The sequence below is a fragment of the Hemiscyllium ocellatum genome, chromosome 21 (genome assembly GCF_020745735.1).
Source record: "Hemiscyllium ocellatum isolate sHemOce1 chromosome 21, sHemOce1.pat.X.cur, whole genome shotgun sequence".
Taxonomy (NCBI): Eukaryota; Metazoa; Chordata; class Chondrichthyes; order Orectolobiformes; family Hemiscylliidae; genus Hemiscyllium; species Hemiscyllium ocellatum.
The window spans coordinates 6,460,211-6,474,914 of record NC_083421.1 but is presented as its reverse complement, the minus strand read 5'-3'; positions in this window follow the sequence as shown (position 1 = coordinate 6,474,914).

The window sequence follows — 14,704 nt, the reverse complement described above, 5'->3', positions numbered from 1 at the left end:
TGTTTACAATAGACATTAGATTGAAGGCCAATATTACTGGCACCAGATTTTATGTCTCGATATTTTGTGAATTGTTTGTAACTTCCACCAGCTGCCAGAGCATTATCGCGGTCTGGACCAGTGATCCAGTGACATTTGCACAACAGCACCATCTCCACATGGGGATCTATCGGAAACCACAAAGATCACATTATTTCAGTGTTGCTTAACAGCTCGGTCAAAAAGCACTCCCACCAATGTGATAATCGTGACGGGACTGAGGGCGTGGTAAATGGTCAGACTGTAGTCCTTCCCTTGTCGTGGGATTGGATATTGTTGAGGAACTTTCCCCTTGGCCAGGCAGATGTCGGAGTTGGAGCTGGATTGAAACAGCTTCCCCAGGGACACGGCTTGTTGTGCAGCACAATCTTCATTCCTATTGCAGGAATGGTATCCAGGCCCATTGCCGTCGTCATATCTACAGTGTTCAGCCGTTTCTTCATGTCACGAGTAGCGAATCGATTTGTTTGAAGACTGGCATCTGTGATTCTGTGGGCATCATGAGGAGGGTGAGGTGGATTATCGACTCAACACTTCTGTCTCAGGATGTTGCAAATACTACAACTTTGTCTTGTACACTGATGTGCAGGGCTAGGGATATTTGTGGAGTCCTCTCCTCCTGTAAGTTGTTTAATAGTCCATCGACATTGATGATTGGATATGGCTTGACTACAGAGTTTCGATCATATCAGTTTGTGTTGGGATCATGTCACCCTCTCCATCAGATGGTCATTCCGCTGTTTGGAATGTAACCAGTCAAGTGCGGTTGCTTTAACGGGTTGTCATCAGGTTCAGATACACATGGTTCTGACTCTGGCATGTTCCCCCAAACTCGTCACTGAACATAGATCGGCTTGATAATAATGGGATAATGATGGATTATCCTGGGGTAAAAGTTATGGATTGTGTTTGAATGCAATTCTGTTGCGGCTGCTGTTGAGATCTGCAGCATCAAATGATAACCCAGTGTGAGCTGCAATATCTGCAACTCAATACTACTGACTTCCCCCCAGTTCACACCGAGACCCATTCACCCATCAGCTCTGTACTCAATGACCTAACTTGGTTTCTGATGTGAGAACACATCCAGTTCCATAATCTCATTCTGCTAAGGGTCTCACCCTGATGTCACGCTTCCAATTTGTTACATTACTCAGATACTTTAACATATTGATCTGAATCATTTGCTTTCCAGTAATACCATCTTCTATGTTTGAAGTAAATGTTTTTTCCTCTGTTTTTCTCCCTGACCATGATTAAGACCTCTGTCGCGTCAGTGATGCCAGCCTTATGTCGTTTCAGAGCCAATGAACCTGTGCACTTTGCGTTTTTGTTCACTTCCCAATGTACAGCGCTCTGTGCTGGACAGGCTTTTGAGCAGATTTAACACACATCTTTGGATAATGGTGAAAAACACAAATTGCTCAAGAAACTAAGCAGGTCCACTGGACACTTGTTCAGAACTGAAAAGGATTGGAAACTGGGCATTTTAGTTCCTTGCCAGAGGTGGGGGGGGGGGGGGGGGGGTTAGGTGACAGGGAACTGAGGGTGTGACAACAGATGAATAGGCTTTTAGCTGTGGTGAACGAGAACATGATATAAAATGAATTTAAATTAAGATGAGAATGAGGTTAGGGATGCTCTCCATTGAGTGCAAGATAAAGAAAACACAACCACATAAAGTCATATGGAGGCCAGGAGGGAGAATGTTGAACATGTTGAATTACATAGATCTGGCCTGAGATACATTTTCACTGGAGAAATCATCACAGGAATCACACAAAGGAATTCAGGTGCTTGCCGGCTTATTGGCATAAGTAAGATTTTCATGCTGTCTTAGTATTGTAACGTAAAGAAGAAAACAAATGACAGTACGAAGTTTGGGCAGAGGGCTGTTTACCTGTCACTTTTAACATTGTTTCAAATTTACAGTGCTTAACTTTCAATGCTTGTTCTTGAAGATTGTATCAGATGGAGTGTAGGAGGTTGAGGGGTGACATTATAGAAATTTACAAAATCAGGGGAGGTATGGTCAGGATGAAAAGCCAAGATCTTTTCCACAGGATAGGAAAATTAAATCATTGAGCCAATGGTTTATGCTGGAAGAGGGAAGATTTTAAAGGGAGGAAGAGGGAACTTCTTTTTTTCACACAGAGAATTATGTGTTTATGGAATGAGATGCCAGCGGAAGACTGGCAGATGCAGGTACAGCTCCAATATTCAAAAGACATTTGGACAAACATATAAATGCGAACCGTTTAGAGGCATATGTGCCAAATGCAAGCTGATGGGAATAGTTTAGTTTGGGAAATCTGGCCGTCCTGAACAAGCTGGGCCAAAGAGTGTGCTTGTATGTGATATGATTGCATGAATATAGAAAGCGAAGAAAAGGGAAGAGAAGATGTGATGTAAGCAAATTGGCAAGAAATATAAAAACAAGCAGCACGAGCTTTTCCATGTATGTGAGAAGAGTTCAAGAGGTGTGTGTGATCTTTGATATAAAGAAAGTCAGGAAAGTATATTGAGGACATTTGGAGGGTGTGACTGGAAAACTGGATACAGGGAACAGAGAGATAATTTACACCAGTATCTTAAACATCGTTCCTCACAGAGGAATGTGCTGTAAATATTTCAATGGTATAAACAAAATGGTAATAGGAGGGAAGGTCTTGAACTGTCTCTAACAGAAGAAACAAGACATTTCTCAAACACACAAGACCAAGGATAAACAGGTCATCAGCAATTCATGGCTGGTTTTAAAAGAAGTGGTCTCAGAGTGGCTGGTGGCACTGTGTGAAATATTCCATAACTCTCTGGATTCAAGGAGTGTTCCAGTGAAACTGGAGACCCTCCAATGTGGCGCCTGTCTTCAAGAAACGAGCGAGACTGGAAGAAGGAACTACTTAGCCTAACCATTATTGCTGGGAATCTGTGAGAGTCTGATATGAAGTAAGGGACTGCAGAGCATTTCGAAAAGCTTCACACAGAGTCAGCATGGTCTTGTTAAAGGCGAACAATATGTTGCCTGTAAAAGCATGCAAAGTTTTTCTGGAAACCCATGAGACTGTAACAAGTGGACTTGATAAAGGAGGACTGGTAGACACGAGGCTTTCCAGAGATTTTCCACAAGATATCACTAAATAAAGGTTCTTACGCAAGACAGAAGCTCATAGTATGGTGGATAATGCATTAGAATGGGATGACACTTGGTAAACACTTAGAAATCGGAGACTCACGCCTCATGGAACTTTATGAAAGAAAAAGTATCTACTGGAGTACCACAAATATCAGTCCGATGGCAAGAGCTGCTTACAACAGCTGCACTCAGCTCCTGACGGCGGGAGCTGAGTGCAATATACATTTGAATTTGAGGACGACACTGACAACCATAATGCAGGCTGTTATTAAATGGAGAGAACTCCCAACAAAAGGAGCAGTACAACGGAGTGGCGTGTTTCTATGTCTGAAACATAACGTCAGCATGCTGATGCAGAAATATTGATTCATTCGACTGGTTCCTGGGATGAAAGGATTGAACTATTGAATACATCAAAAATGCTGAGGCAATTATTGATTGTGGTTTAATTATATGAGGGTGTCATTACTGAAACAGACAAGATGCAGAGGGGGCTTGATAAGGTCGGTGTTGAGAATGTGATTCCACACCAGGGCAGTCTCGAAGTCAGGGATGTGGATACAGAATAAGGAATATCGATTTCAAACTGTGATGTAAAGAAATGTTTTCTTTCAGAAGGTAGTAAATGGCTGGAATTTCCTAACCCCGAGAGTTGTGGAGGTTGGGTCACTGATTGTATTTACAGATGGGGATTGGTTTGTGACATTTCAGCGAGTTGAGGGATGCAAGGGGTTAGCAGGAAAGTGGAGTTGAGCCATGGAGTAGATCCGCCATGTTCTTCTTGAATGACAGCGCAGGTTCCTATTTCTTACGTTCGTCTTTATGTTTTTGGAAAAAATTGATTATTTTCCTGGAAGTTATGATGTAAAATGTTGCATTCACAGACAGCAGAGAATTTGTCTGAGTTGACCTTGTGTGGGGAATGCGGGCTGTATTCAATGCGAATCTGGGCCTGTAACATGACCTATATCAGGAGCAGAAGTGACTGAGAGGAGAAGCCTGAAAAGAGGGATTGGGGGAAGGGGGTCACTGCCTGACCCAGCCTGGATTTTCCAATACATTTGCCAAACTATACCAAACCATCGAAGTGGCCTCAATCTGCTCCTGCACAGCAGGACCGAAGGGCTAAATGTATCATCAGAACATAGGGCTGATAGACATAACTGGGCCATTCGGCCCTTTGACATTATTCCCCCAATCAATAAGGTTATGATTCATCTCATTTGTTCCAAGCTGTACTTTTCTCTGATTTCACAATGATCCCTGATTCGCCTGTCTCTGGAAAATCAGACAAAGTCAGCCTCGATATAATATAAAGATTCAGCCCTCCCAATCTTCTGGGTGAGAGAATTCCCACTTGAATGAATTCCCAATTCGTGAATTCCTCCTCGTTCTGGTTCTGACTGAGGTTGGAGGGTGTCACTATTTTCATTTCTCGTCCCATTCCTCCACTGCTCACAACAAATTTTAAATGTAACCAGGTTGGCGATATGACCGATGATAAAGGTCTAAGACTAGGTCAGGTTCAGTTATCAGAATAAGCCAGTTGGATTTCTTCAGTCAGCTACAAGTAATTAACAGAACCAACTGAGGATTATGATGGATATGTGGTTAGCATAGCGGCCGCACATCACCAAGGAGCTGGGTTCAATTCCAAACTCAGGTGAGTTTGACATTCTTCACATATCTGTGTGGGTTCACTCCCAATGCTCCAGTTTCCTCCAGAGTACAGAGATGCGCAGCTTAGAGTGGATTGAGCATGCTCGATGGCCCTTTGTTGAGAGAGCGTCCCCTTCACGGTAATCCCAGTCAGTATGGGGGAAATGAACCTGCTCTGGTGGCCTCCCTCTGTATCACAAACCAGCCATCCAGCTAACTGAGTGGGAGACAGTGCAACGGTTACAGACAGAAACAGGCACAGGCAAAGGGCAAGAGAAACTTTCCAACAAGGAAAATGGTACAATTCAGATAACGGTCACGATAACACCTGAGGATAAAACGTTCTCTGCTCAAAAATGTATTTCATAACAGGACAAGTGTTTAGAAGCAGTGTTTGGCTGAATACAATAAAGTGAGACAAAGTGAAATAGCCAGAATTACTAATTGTGATTGGATTTAAAATAAGTGCATATTTTTGCAGGAACCCAGGAGGTTGAATGGCTCAAAGTCCCTGTATCCGAAAATGGGAATTCTTTGGAACACTACCTGGAATTCATATTAAAGTGTGTGCGTGTGTATGAGGGAGAGAGAGAGACCGCAGGTACTGCACTGAGCTGGGTGGTGAGCTCAGACCATGCTCGGGCCTCCTCTGGGAAGAGAATGGACCCCCTATACTAGCCCATCCACAAGGAGCTTTGTGCCCCTGTTGAAAAATCGTGGTGTTAGTTCCCCTTATCTGCCATGCTCGGGGTCACCTGTGCAGGGTGGCTCCAAACTGAGGAAGTACAAAAGTGTTCCCATTGGCCTTTGAAAGATGGCACAAGTGTCAGTGATTATAGAATAGCCAGAGGTTTCAGTGCGATGGTGAGTCCCTCCAGCCATGTTGCGTTGGAGAATTGGGGTGGCATTGAGGAACATTATGAGATTGAGTGGGTAGTTAATGTGGTGAGTTCGATAAGATAGCACCATGAAACTCAGTCAGCCTGGTACAGACAATCCCTCTGTCACACTCAATAAAAATGTCACTGAGACAAACTATTGTTAGATTCAGCCCAATGAGTCGAAGACTCTGATGAACCCACACCCAGTTACAAAGTTGCAGAACAAATGTTCATCTAAAACTCTCCCTCATCTTTATTGAAGCCAATATCCCCTTCACCTATCATTCCTAGGAATACTGGCTCATGTTGCAGGATGAAATGTCTTCATTTCAGCATACTGAAACCTGTGATCTTACATGAAATTGTCTCTCAATCTCTCTTTCGCTTTTTGCCCCAAAATCCATTTGATTGTTGGTAGTTAAACTGATATCCCCGCCATCTCTCTCTGGCAGGAACTAAGGAATACGGACTAGGCAATAAGGACTCTGTATCAGAATGATCATGTAACTAGACGGGTTATTCAGAGGCACGGGCTGTGAATCCAAGGCAGTGTTTAAATGCCTACCACAGCCGATGACAGAGCTTAAATTCGAATGAAATTGGACTGAAACCAAATTTCACTCATGGAAACCAGAAACCATTCAGATTTATTTTCATGATTTCCCTGATAGTCTTTGCTAAAGAAACTTAACATTATTACCTCGTCTGAACTCGGTGTGACTTCAGACCCACAACAACATTGTGGGTTCCATTTCATTTTGACAAATGGCCACGTAGTCACAGACAATTAGTGATGGACAACAAATGCTGCCTTTGCCCGTGATGCTGGCATCCCGAGAAACAACAGCATGAAAGGTGAAAATAAACCAAGGAACGGTGGGTGCTAGAGATCGAAAATAAAATTCTCCAGCGTCTGAAAGTGTTGGAGAATCTCAGCAGGTATGGCAGCCTCTGTCAGGAGAAATGCAGATAACCGTTTGATTCCAGTGACCCTGTTTCACAACTGAAAGCAAACTGGGAAATAATATTATTTATCCTGGTATCATGGATGGTTAGGTTGGAGAGAGAGGTGGGGGGCAGGTTTAAATTGAACGGGTGGAGAAATGGCCAGATAAAGAGATGAAAAGAAACAAAAAGTGAGCAAAGGAATTGATGATGATGGACTGAAAGGAAAACAAAATGGCAAGTTATTCCCCGTTTTCCCATATTCCTGAATATTGCATCCATTTAGATTTGTCCCTGTTAGGTTCCCTGTACCTCCCAATCCTCTGAGTGTGATGATCAAATCCATTAGCAATACTGGTGCTGCCCTTGTAGTTGCTGAGATGTAGAGAAAGGTAATGTTACATAGTCAACTGATTCTTTGGAGAGAGAAACTGTTAGTGTGGGAGTGTGCAGATATGCAACGGCTTTCTCAACCAGGAAGAGAAACTCAGGAGTGGAAATAATTTTCAACACTGAGCGCGTGCGCATTCCATGTGGGTAATTGACTTGTTCCTGTCATTGGAAAATCAGTGGAGTTTCTGTGGATGCTTATCTCTGGTTTGTATTGTCAGCTGCTGGGTCTGGTGACCCCACTCTGTACACTGCATTTACAGAGTGTCTGGGTCCATGGTAAACAAATGGAGATGAGGCTCCACAGAAGGGAAGCTCTATAAATAGGGAGATGTAGGACAGTGCATTATCTTTCCTGGGATTTCCGGGGACATTTGTCTAAGTTGGACCAGGTGTCAGGTATGAAACCAAAATTGAGGTGGTCACTGAGCTGTGTCCCCTCCTTCTGTATACTGTGTAGCCTCACACCAGTGACAGGACCGTGCTGATGCTAACTATGAATTAAACTTGATTAATTCTGCAACTTTCCAGGCAAGTGTGAATAACATATCCATCATCACTGGAGTGTAGTCCTCTGATATATTCACTGGCTGACAGAACCCATCTGTCCGCTGAGAACAATATATTGTGTCCATCTCCCTGAGGAAGATACAGAAAGAAACTTCCAGAAATACAGGGGAACAGAGTGACTGGTGAAAATGGGGAACAGCAGGAAATTAGAATTAATAAAAGATACGTCTTTCAAAACCTCACTGAAGTTAAGGTTGGTATGTTGCTGCATCTGATGGGCTACATCCCAGAGTATTGAAGAGGTGGCAGTAGAGCTAGTGAACAACTTACAGATTATTCTTCAAAGCTGGTTAGATTCTGGAAAGGATCCTCCAGACTGGAAAACAATGATTGTAATCTTAAATATTTAAAACAGGACGGAGAGCGCAAACAACAAACTAAACAGTGGTTAGGTTGATGTAAGCTGTAAGAAAAACATTGGAACCTTTTGTAAGGAATGTGACAACTAGACAGTTAGAAAATAATGTCATGATTCGGAAGAATCAATCTAGATTCAGGAAGGGGAAATGATCTTGATCTTTGATAAACCTGTTGGATATTGTGGAGGTTGACCGTTGTGACATCGACAATTGAGAACCAGTGGAAATGAAGTATTTGAATTTTCAAAAGACGGTTGACATAGTTGAATAGAGGTGAGTGGGGAATTGTAGAGTCCATGGGTAGGTAGGGGTGTAATACACCAAATGTATTAAAAGTTGGATAATCGAGAGAATGGAGAGAGTAGTATAATTATCTGGAGTGAAGACTTTGGGGTATCAGAAGGATCAGTATTTGGCCAATAGCTCTTTGCAAGATATTTCAGATATGAACAACAAATATAATCATTCACGTTTATGTTCATTAAATAGTTAGAGGTTGGGATGTGCTGTTGTTGAAACAGACCTGGATGTGCTTGGTCTTAAGTCACAAATAGATTTTTTACACAGCAGTAAGTAAATGATATGTGGCTGGTCATGCAAAATGATTAAAGTACCAGAGTAAATGCTTCTTTCCCAATGATAGTGTTTTGTTGAGAGACTGTTAGATGTATTGTGTACAGGTTTAATCTGCAAAGGGGTTTCACCAGACTAAACCCTGGCATGATGTTACCATGAAGAGAATGGGAAGAAACTTGTGCTTAATAAAGCGTGTTAAGGTGCTTGTGAGTTTATATTTAAAAAAGTGCTGAAGCACATTGAATGTTGAAGATGCAAAATTACCTTATTAGACCAATTAAAGGAATGCCCAGGCAAATTCACATTTTCTATGTATTGGAGTGCAAATATATCCACTGTAAACATATTGGCTGGTGCTTGTTCTAGTCGAGGAGAGATCTGCACGGTAACATCTTGTAGATTGTGGTTTTTGAGGGTGGTGGTGGTGCGAGGTTCAGCCGGTTACAGTATTGCAAATGGACAACGCAGCAGAATCATCTTGCCTGCGATAAGAAAATATGCATCATTCTCCCTCACTACTAACTTCACGAGAGCAATGGGTCATGGGAAATGTGATCAATAGCCAATGGTGCCAACATTCAATCCAATCCAGTAGTTTTTGTGAACTGAAGGAACCATACTGAAAGGGGTTAAATGGAGCTGTTTGTTCAGTGACTGTGAGTGATGCTAGTCTCCATGGATCCTAGCTATTTCACTGGATGTTTTCCATCTTCTATTAGTAAGGGGCCTCTTGCAATGGTTTATGCCATTGTAGCAGCAGATGCATTAAATCCTGCGCTCAAAGGGATCAGCAGCTGCAGAGACAGAAAAAGGAGATTTAAACATCTGAGAATAGTCTGGAATGATCTTTGCTATTTCTATTATCGATATTTGACAAAGACAGAAACTATTGTCTTCAGTTTCAAACGCAAATTCCATTTATTACCCACAAATTTCAGAACCGCCCACACCCCATCCCTCACAAACATCTGAGAACGAAACTGTTCACAATCCCGAATTTAAAGAAATAAAATTAATTTGTGTCTCGGTATATTGTCCGTCACAAAACCTATCCACTACCAGCTCGATTATATGCCCAGTCACCATTATATGCATAGGCTATTACACAGAAAGATACTATTCCACATCCCACCAGAGACGATGTCAGAAAGTAAATACAAAAGACAGGAATTGGAAATAACAACCATAACATTTCCAGCATTTTGTCTATACGTTTATCTATTTCACTGATGTGCTTTGGTAAATAGAACTTGCGTTATTATCTGGTCTGGCTTAAGATTGATGTGAGTCCCACAGCAATGTGCTTGGTTCTGTCCTGCCTGAAAGAATGACCTCACAGTAAATGACATTTGGTTAGGTCAAAAAATGCTGCCCCTGTCAGTGATGCAGACATTCCAAGTAATAACAAAATTAAAGGTTAAATAAAGCAAAGAATGATGCAACAGGTCAGAAACAATAAAGAACGAGAAAGTGCCAGACAAACTGAGCAGATTTGGCAGCCCCCTCGGTTCGAGAGAAAAATAGAATTGGCAATTCGATTCTAATGACCATACATCAGAACTGAACACAGTTGGGAAATAGCGTGATCGATGTTGGTGACACCGACATCTGTTATGAAAGGGAGAAGGACTGAGTTGAATAGATGGAGAAAGAGAGAGATAGAGAGAAAGAAGCAAAGAGATTGTTGATGATCAGCTGGGATAGAAATAAAAAATGAAATTAAACTTTACTTATGTTTCTCCTGTTCCCATATTACTGATAATAATGACCATGTAAGGAATATGTCAAAGTCCCTGTTTAACATTATTTATGTCGGTTTTTCTCTTTTCCCTGAGTATGATCATCTTCTTTTATGTATTAATTGGATGCTGGCCCAGTATTTAATTCCCTTTCTTCATTGTCCTTGAGAAGGTGGTGGTGAGCTGCCTTCCTGACCCACTGCAGTCCGTGGGCTGTAAGTAGTCAGTGCTCAGGTCCATGCGGTTTCACTTCTTTGAGGCTTTGAAGTGAGTGATATAACTGAGTGGCTGGCTTGGCCATTTCAAACAACAACTGAGAGTTAACCACATTGCTGTGGGTCTGGAGTTACATGTAAGCCCGACCAGCTGAAGAAGGTAGATTTCCTTTCCTGAAGGTCATGAGGGTGCGAGGTAGGACAATCGACAATGGTTTCATTGTTTCATTTGATTCTTAATTGCTGATATTTTATTGAATTCAATTTCCAACATTTGCCATTGTGTGATTCAGATCCGGTGTCTGGATAATAACCTGATTCCCTGGATTCATACTCAGAGATAATACAGCAGGATAATCGCCTCCTCAGTATCTCCAATCAACTCCAATGGCAATAGTGATGTTGTTGTTGGTGTGAATTTGCTTCATAAGGCAAATAAATGATTGGCAAACAGTGTAATCCTTCTCATTTTGTATTTATGAGAAGGCGAGATGATGGGAAGTGCTCTTGGTGAAAAGGAGCTGGATGTCCTTGATCATGAGGCACTAACAGAAACCCTACAGAGCAGTCGGGTACTGGCAGGTGGGACTAGATTGAATTGGGATATCTGTACGGCATGGACGGGTCGGTCCGAAATATCTGTTTCCATGTTGTGCATCTGTATCACTCCATGACTCAGTAAGTAATCAGCACAGTAATCAGTAGTATCGTTCATTACAAAATGATTAAAGTATAAGAGTGAAGACACCGTCCCGAATTGTGGAGTGTACTTGAGGCAGTATTTTCTTTCATTTATAATCAATGATCTCCTTGCTCCAGAGAGATTGTGTAATGGAGCTTCATCAGACAATTCCGTGCAGTGATGGTACCATGAGGAGGGTGTGAAGGAAATAAGTGTTTAATCTGTAACGCTACAAAAAGAATAAAAACGTGATTGCATTTACACAGGAGTGTTATCAATCAACACTCATTATTTCCAAAACAAAACACGGATAGCATTAGATATAACATGTTTTCCATGATATGTGTCTTCACATTTGGATAAATATATAGATAGAAAAGGTTTAGAAGGACATGGACCAAGCGCAGGGAAATGGGGTAAGCATGGATGGACATTTTGATCAGCATGAACGAGTTTGTGCTAATGGCCTGTCTTTGTGCTATAGGATTCTATGACTCTGTGATAATTTACAGAGCTCTATGGAGCCTCCATGTTGGCTGAGAGAGAGAGCTCCAGGTTCTGAATGAACTATCACCGTCTGGATGTACAGTTGTTGTGTGACCTTGCATTGAACGTCATGTTGTTCACAAATCTGTCATCAGCCACACTCTGACAGTATTAGCCATTCCCACCAGATTCTGACCTCCATACATAACACTAACCTGTCTTCTCTGTCACAAACCAATCCTTCTTTTTTGCTAAAAGCTGTTCATTGGCTCAAGTAGACTCTGTCCTTAATTTTTTATCGAGCATCAGTAAAACGGGGCCAGGCTATGATCAGTGTGGTTTTGGTACAGACATAAAAGGGATTTTCAGAGGTCTTTTATTTATATGTAAACAGGTGAAACTACAGGCCAAAGTGGTCATGCTTTCGAAGTGACGTGTATAATGAACGGGGAGTTGTCAACTCTTTTAGCTGAGCTAGCTGAGTTGAGTTGAGCTGAGCAGTTTTCAGTTAAGTTTTGAACTGGGATTTTCAACTGGGAGCTGTGTGGAAACTTTGTCTCTTTTCTGCCATTTAGCTTCAACCTGGAAACATGCATTCCATTATGACATTACTTCAAGTGAGTTTGATTTTTGGGACTATTGTGTGTATTTGGAATAGCATAATTAATTCTAGCTGGATGGGTTGAATTCTGTAGGGGTTCATTATTCTGTTCATTGTGTTTCATTGTGTAATTTTGTGAATTGTGTCACCCTAGCTAAATTACTCCGGGTAATTTTCATTGGATAATTACCAAAACAAACTGCAAAGTTATGCTCTGGACTGCTTGCTTAAGAATTTTTTGAGTAGTCTAGCCTCGTCCAAAACAGACTAGATTTTCAACAGCGAGTGGGAGGTGTTAGTGTCTTTAGTTCGGGTATTCATTTGACTGGGTTGACAAAGCTTATTGCTAGATTTTCAACAGCGAGTGGGAGGTGTTAGTGTCTTTAGTTCGGGTATTCATTTGACTGGGTTGACAAAGCTTAGAATAGTAATGGCAATTTCATTCGCCAAACGTTTCCTCGGTGTGCATGCAGTGACTTTGGATATTTTACAAAAATTGAATAAGACCAATTTGCAATTGGAACTGACTGCTTCTGTGAGGAAAGGAGAGGTAATTACAGCAGTAGCTCGTCAATTAAACTTTCCGGAGAAACCATCCGAATCTATAGAGATGGGAAGAATTCAGTTGCAAATGAAATATCTTGAGTTAGCGGCGAGACTTAAGGAAAGGGCAGCCAAAATGAAACATTTGACTTTCAATAAAATGCAGAAGAAGGGGGAAAAGAGAGTAAAAAAGAAAGAATGGCAAAAGAGAAAGCAGCAGGGGAGAGAGAAACAGAGAGCTTTTGAAGAGCAAAAACTGACACTTAAAAAGGGAAGTCAGTGATAAACACTGGAGATAACACTGGGGCGGCACGGTGGCACAGTGGTTAGCACTGCTGCCTCACAGCGCCTGTAGACCCGGATTCAATTCCCGACTCAGGCGACTGACTGTGTGGAGTTTGCACGTTCTCCCCGTGTCTGCGTGGGTTTCCTCCGGGTGCTCCGGTTTCCTCCCACAGTCCAAAGATGTGCGGGTCAGGTGAATTGGCCAAGCTAAATTGCCTGTAGTGTTAGGTAAGGGGTAAATGTAGGGGTATGGGTGGGTTGCGCTTCGGCGGGTCGGTGTGGACTTGTTGGGCCGAAGGGCCTGTTTCTACACTGTAAATCTAATCTAATAACGACTGAGGGTAGGCTTAGTAAGGAAGAGAGTGCGGATGAGCAACTCCTGGTAGTCAGAAGCCTAGTGAGAATTTGTTTGAGTATGTTCAAGCATTGCCTCAGCTTGATGAGAAGAATGTGATGACTTTTCGTCTCATTTGAAAAGGTGGCTCAACAAATGCAGTGGCCAGAAGCATTGTGAGTTTTGTTGATCCAAACGAAACTTGTAGGTAGGACTGGTGAGGTATTCACATCCCTATCAGAGGAGGAATCTGGGGAGTCTGGAGAGAGAGAGATTAAAAAAAACATTAAGTCAACATAGGCAACCTTTCAGGAATCTAATGAGGATCCTGGCCGAAACTGTGTTGCTGGTTAAAGCACAGCAGGTTAGGCAGCATCTCAGGAATAGGAAATTCGACGTTTCGAGCATAAGCCCTTCATCAGGAATGAGGAGAGTTTGCCAAGCAGGCTAAGATAAAAGGTAGGGAGGAGAGACTTGGGGGAGGGGCGATGGAGGTGGGATAGGTGGAAGGAGGTCAAGGTGAAGGTGAGGTGGGGGCGGAGAGGTCAGGAAGGATATTGCAGGTTAGGAGGGCGGTGCTGAGTTGAGGGAACCGACTAAGACAAGGTGGGGGGAGGGGAAATGAGGAAACTGGAGAAATCTGAATTCATTCCTTGTGGTTGGAGGATTCCCAGGCGGAAGTTGAGGCGCTCCTCCTCCAGCCGTCGTGTTGTTGTGTTCTGCCGGTGGAGGAGTCCCAGGACCTGCATGTCCTCGGTGGAGTGGGAGTGAGAGTTAAAGTGTTGAGCCAAGGGTGGTTGGGTTGGTTGGTCCGGCCGGCCCAGAGGTGTTCTCTGAAGCATTCCACAAGTAAGCGGCCTGTCTCCCCAATATAGAGGAGGCCACATCGGGTGCAGCGGATGCAATAGATGATGTGTGTGGAGGTACAGGTGAACTTGTGGCGGATATGGAAGGATCCCTTGGTGCCTTGGAGGGAAGTGAGTGTGGAGGTGTGGGCGCAAGTTTTACATTTCCTGCATTTGCAGTGGTAGGTGCCGGGAGTGGAGCTTGGGTTGGTGGGGAGTGTGGACCTGACGAGGGAGTCACGAAGGGAGTGGTCCTTACGGAACGCTGATTGGGGAGGGGAGGGAAATATATCCTTGGTGGTGGGGTCCGTTTGGAGGTGGCGGAAATGACGGTGGATGATACGTTTATGCGGAGGTTGGTGGGGTGGTAGGTGCGAACCAGTGGGGTTCTGTCTTGGTGGCGGTTGGAGGAGCGGGGC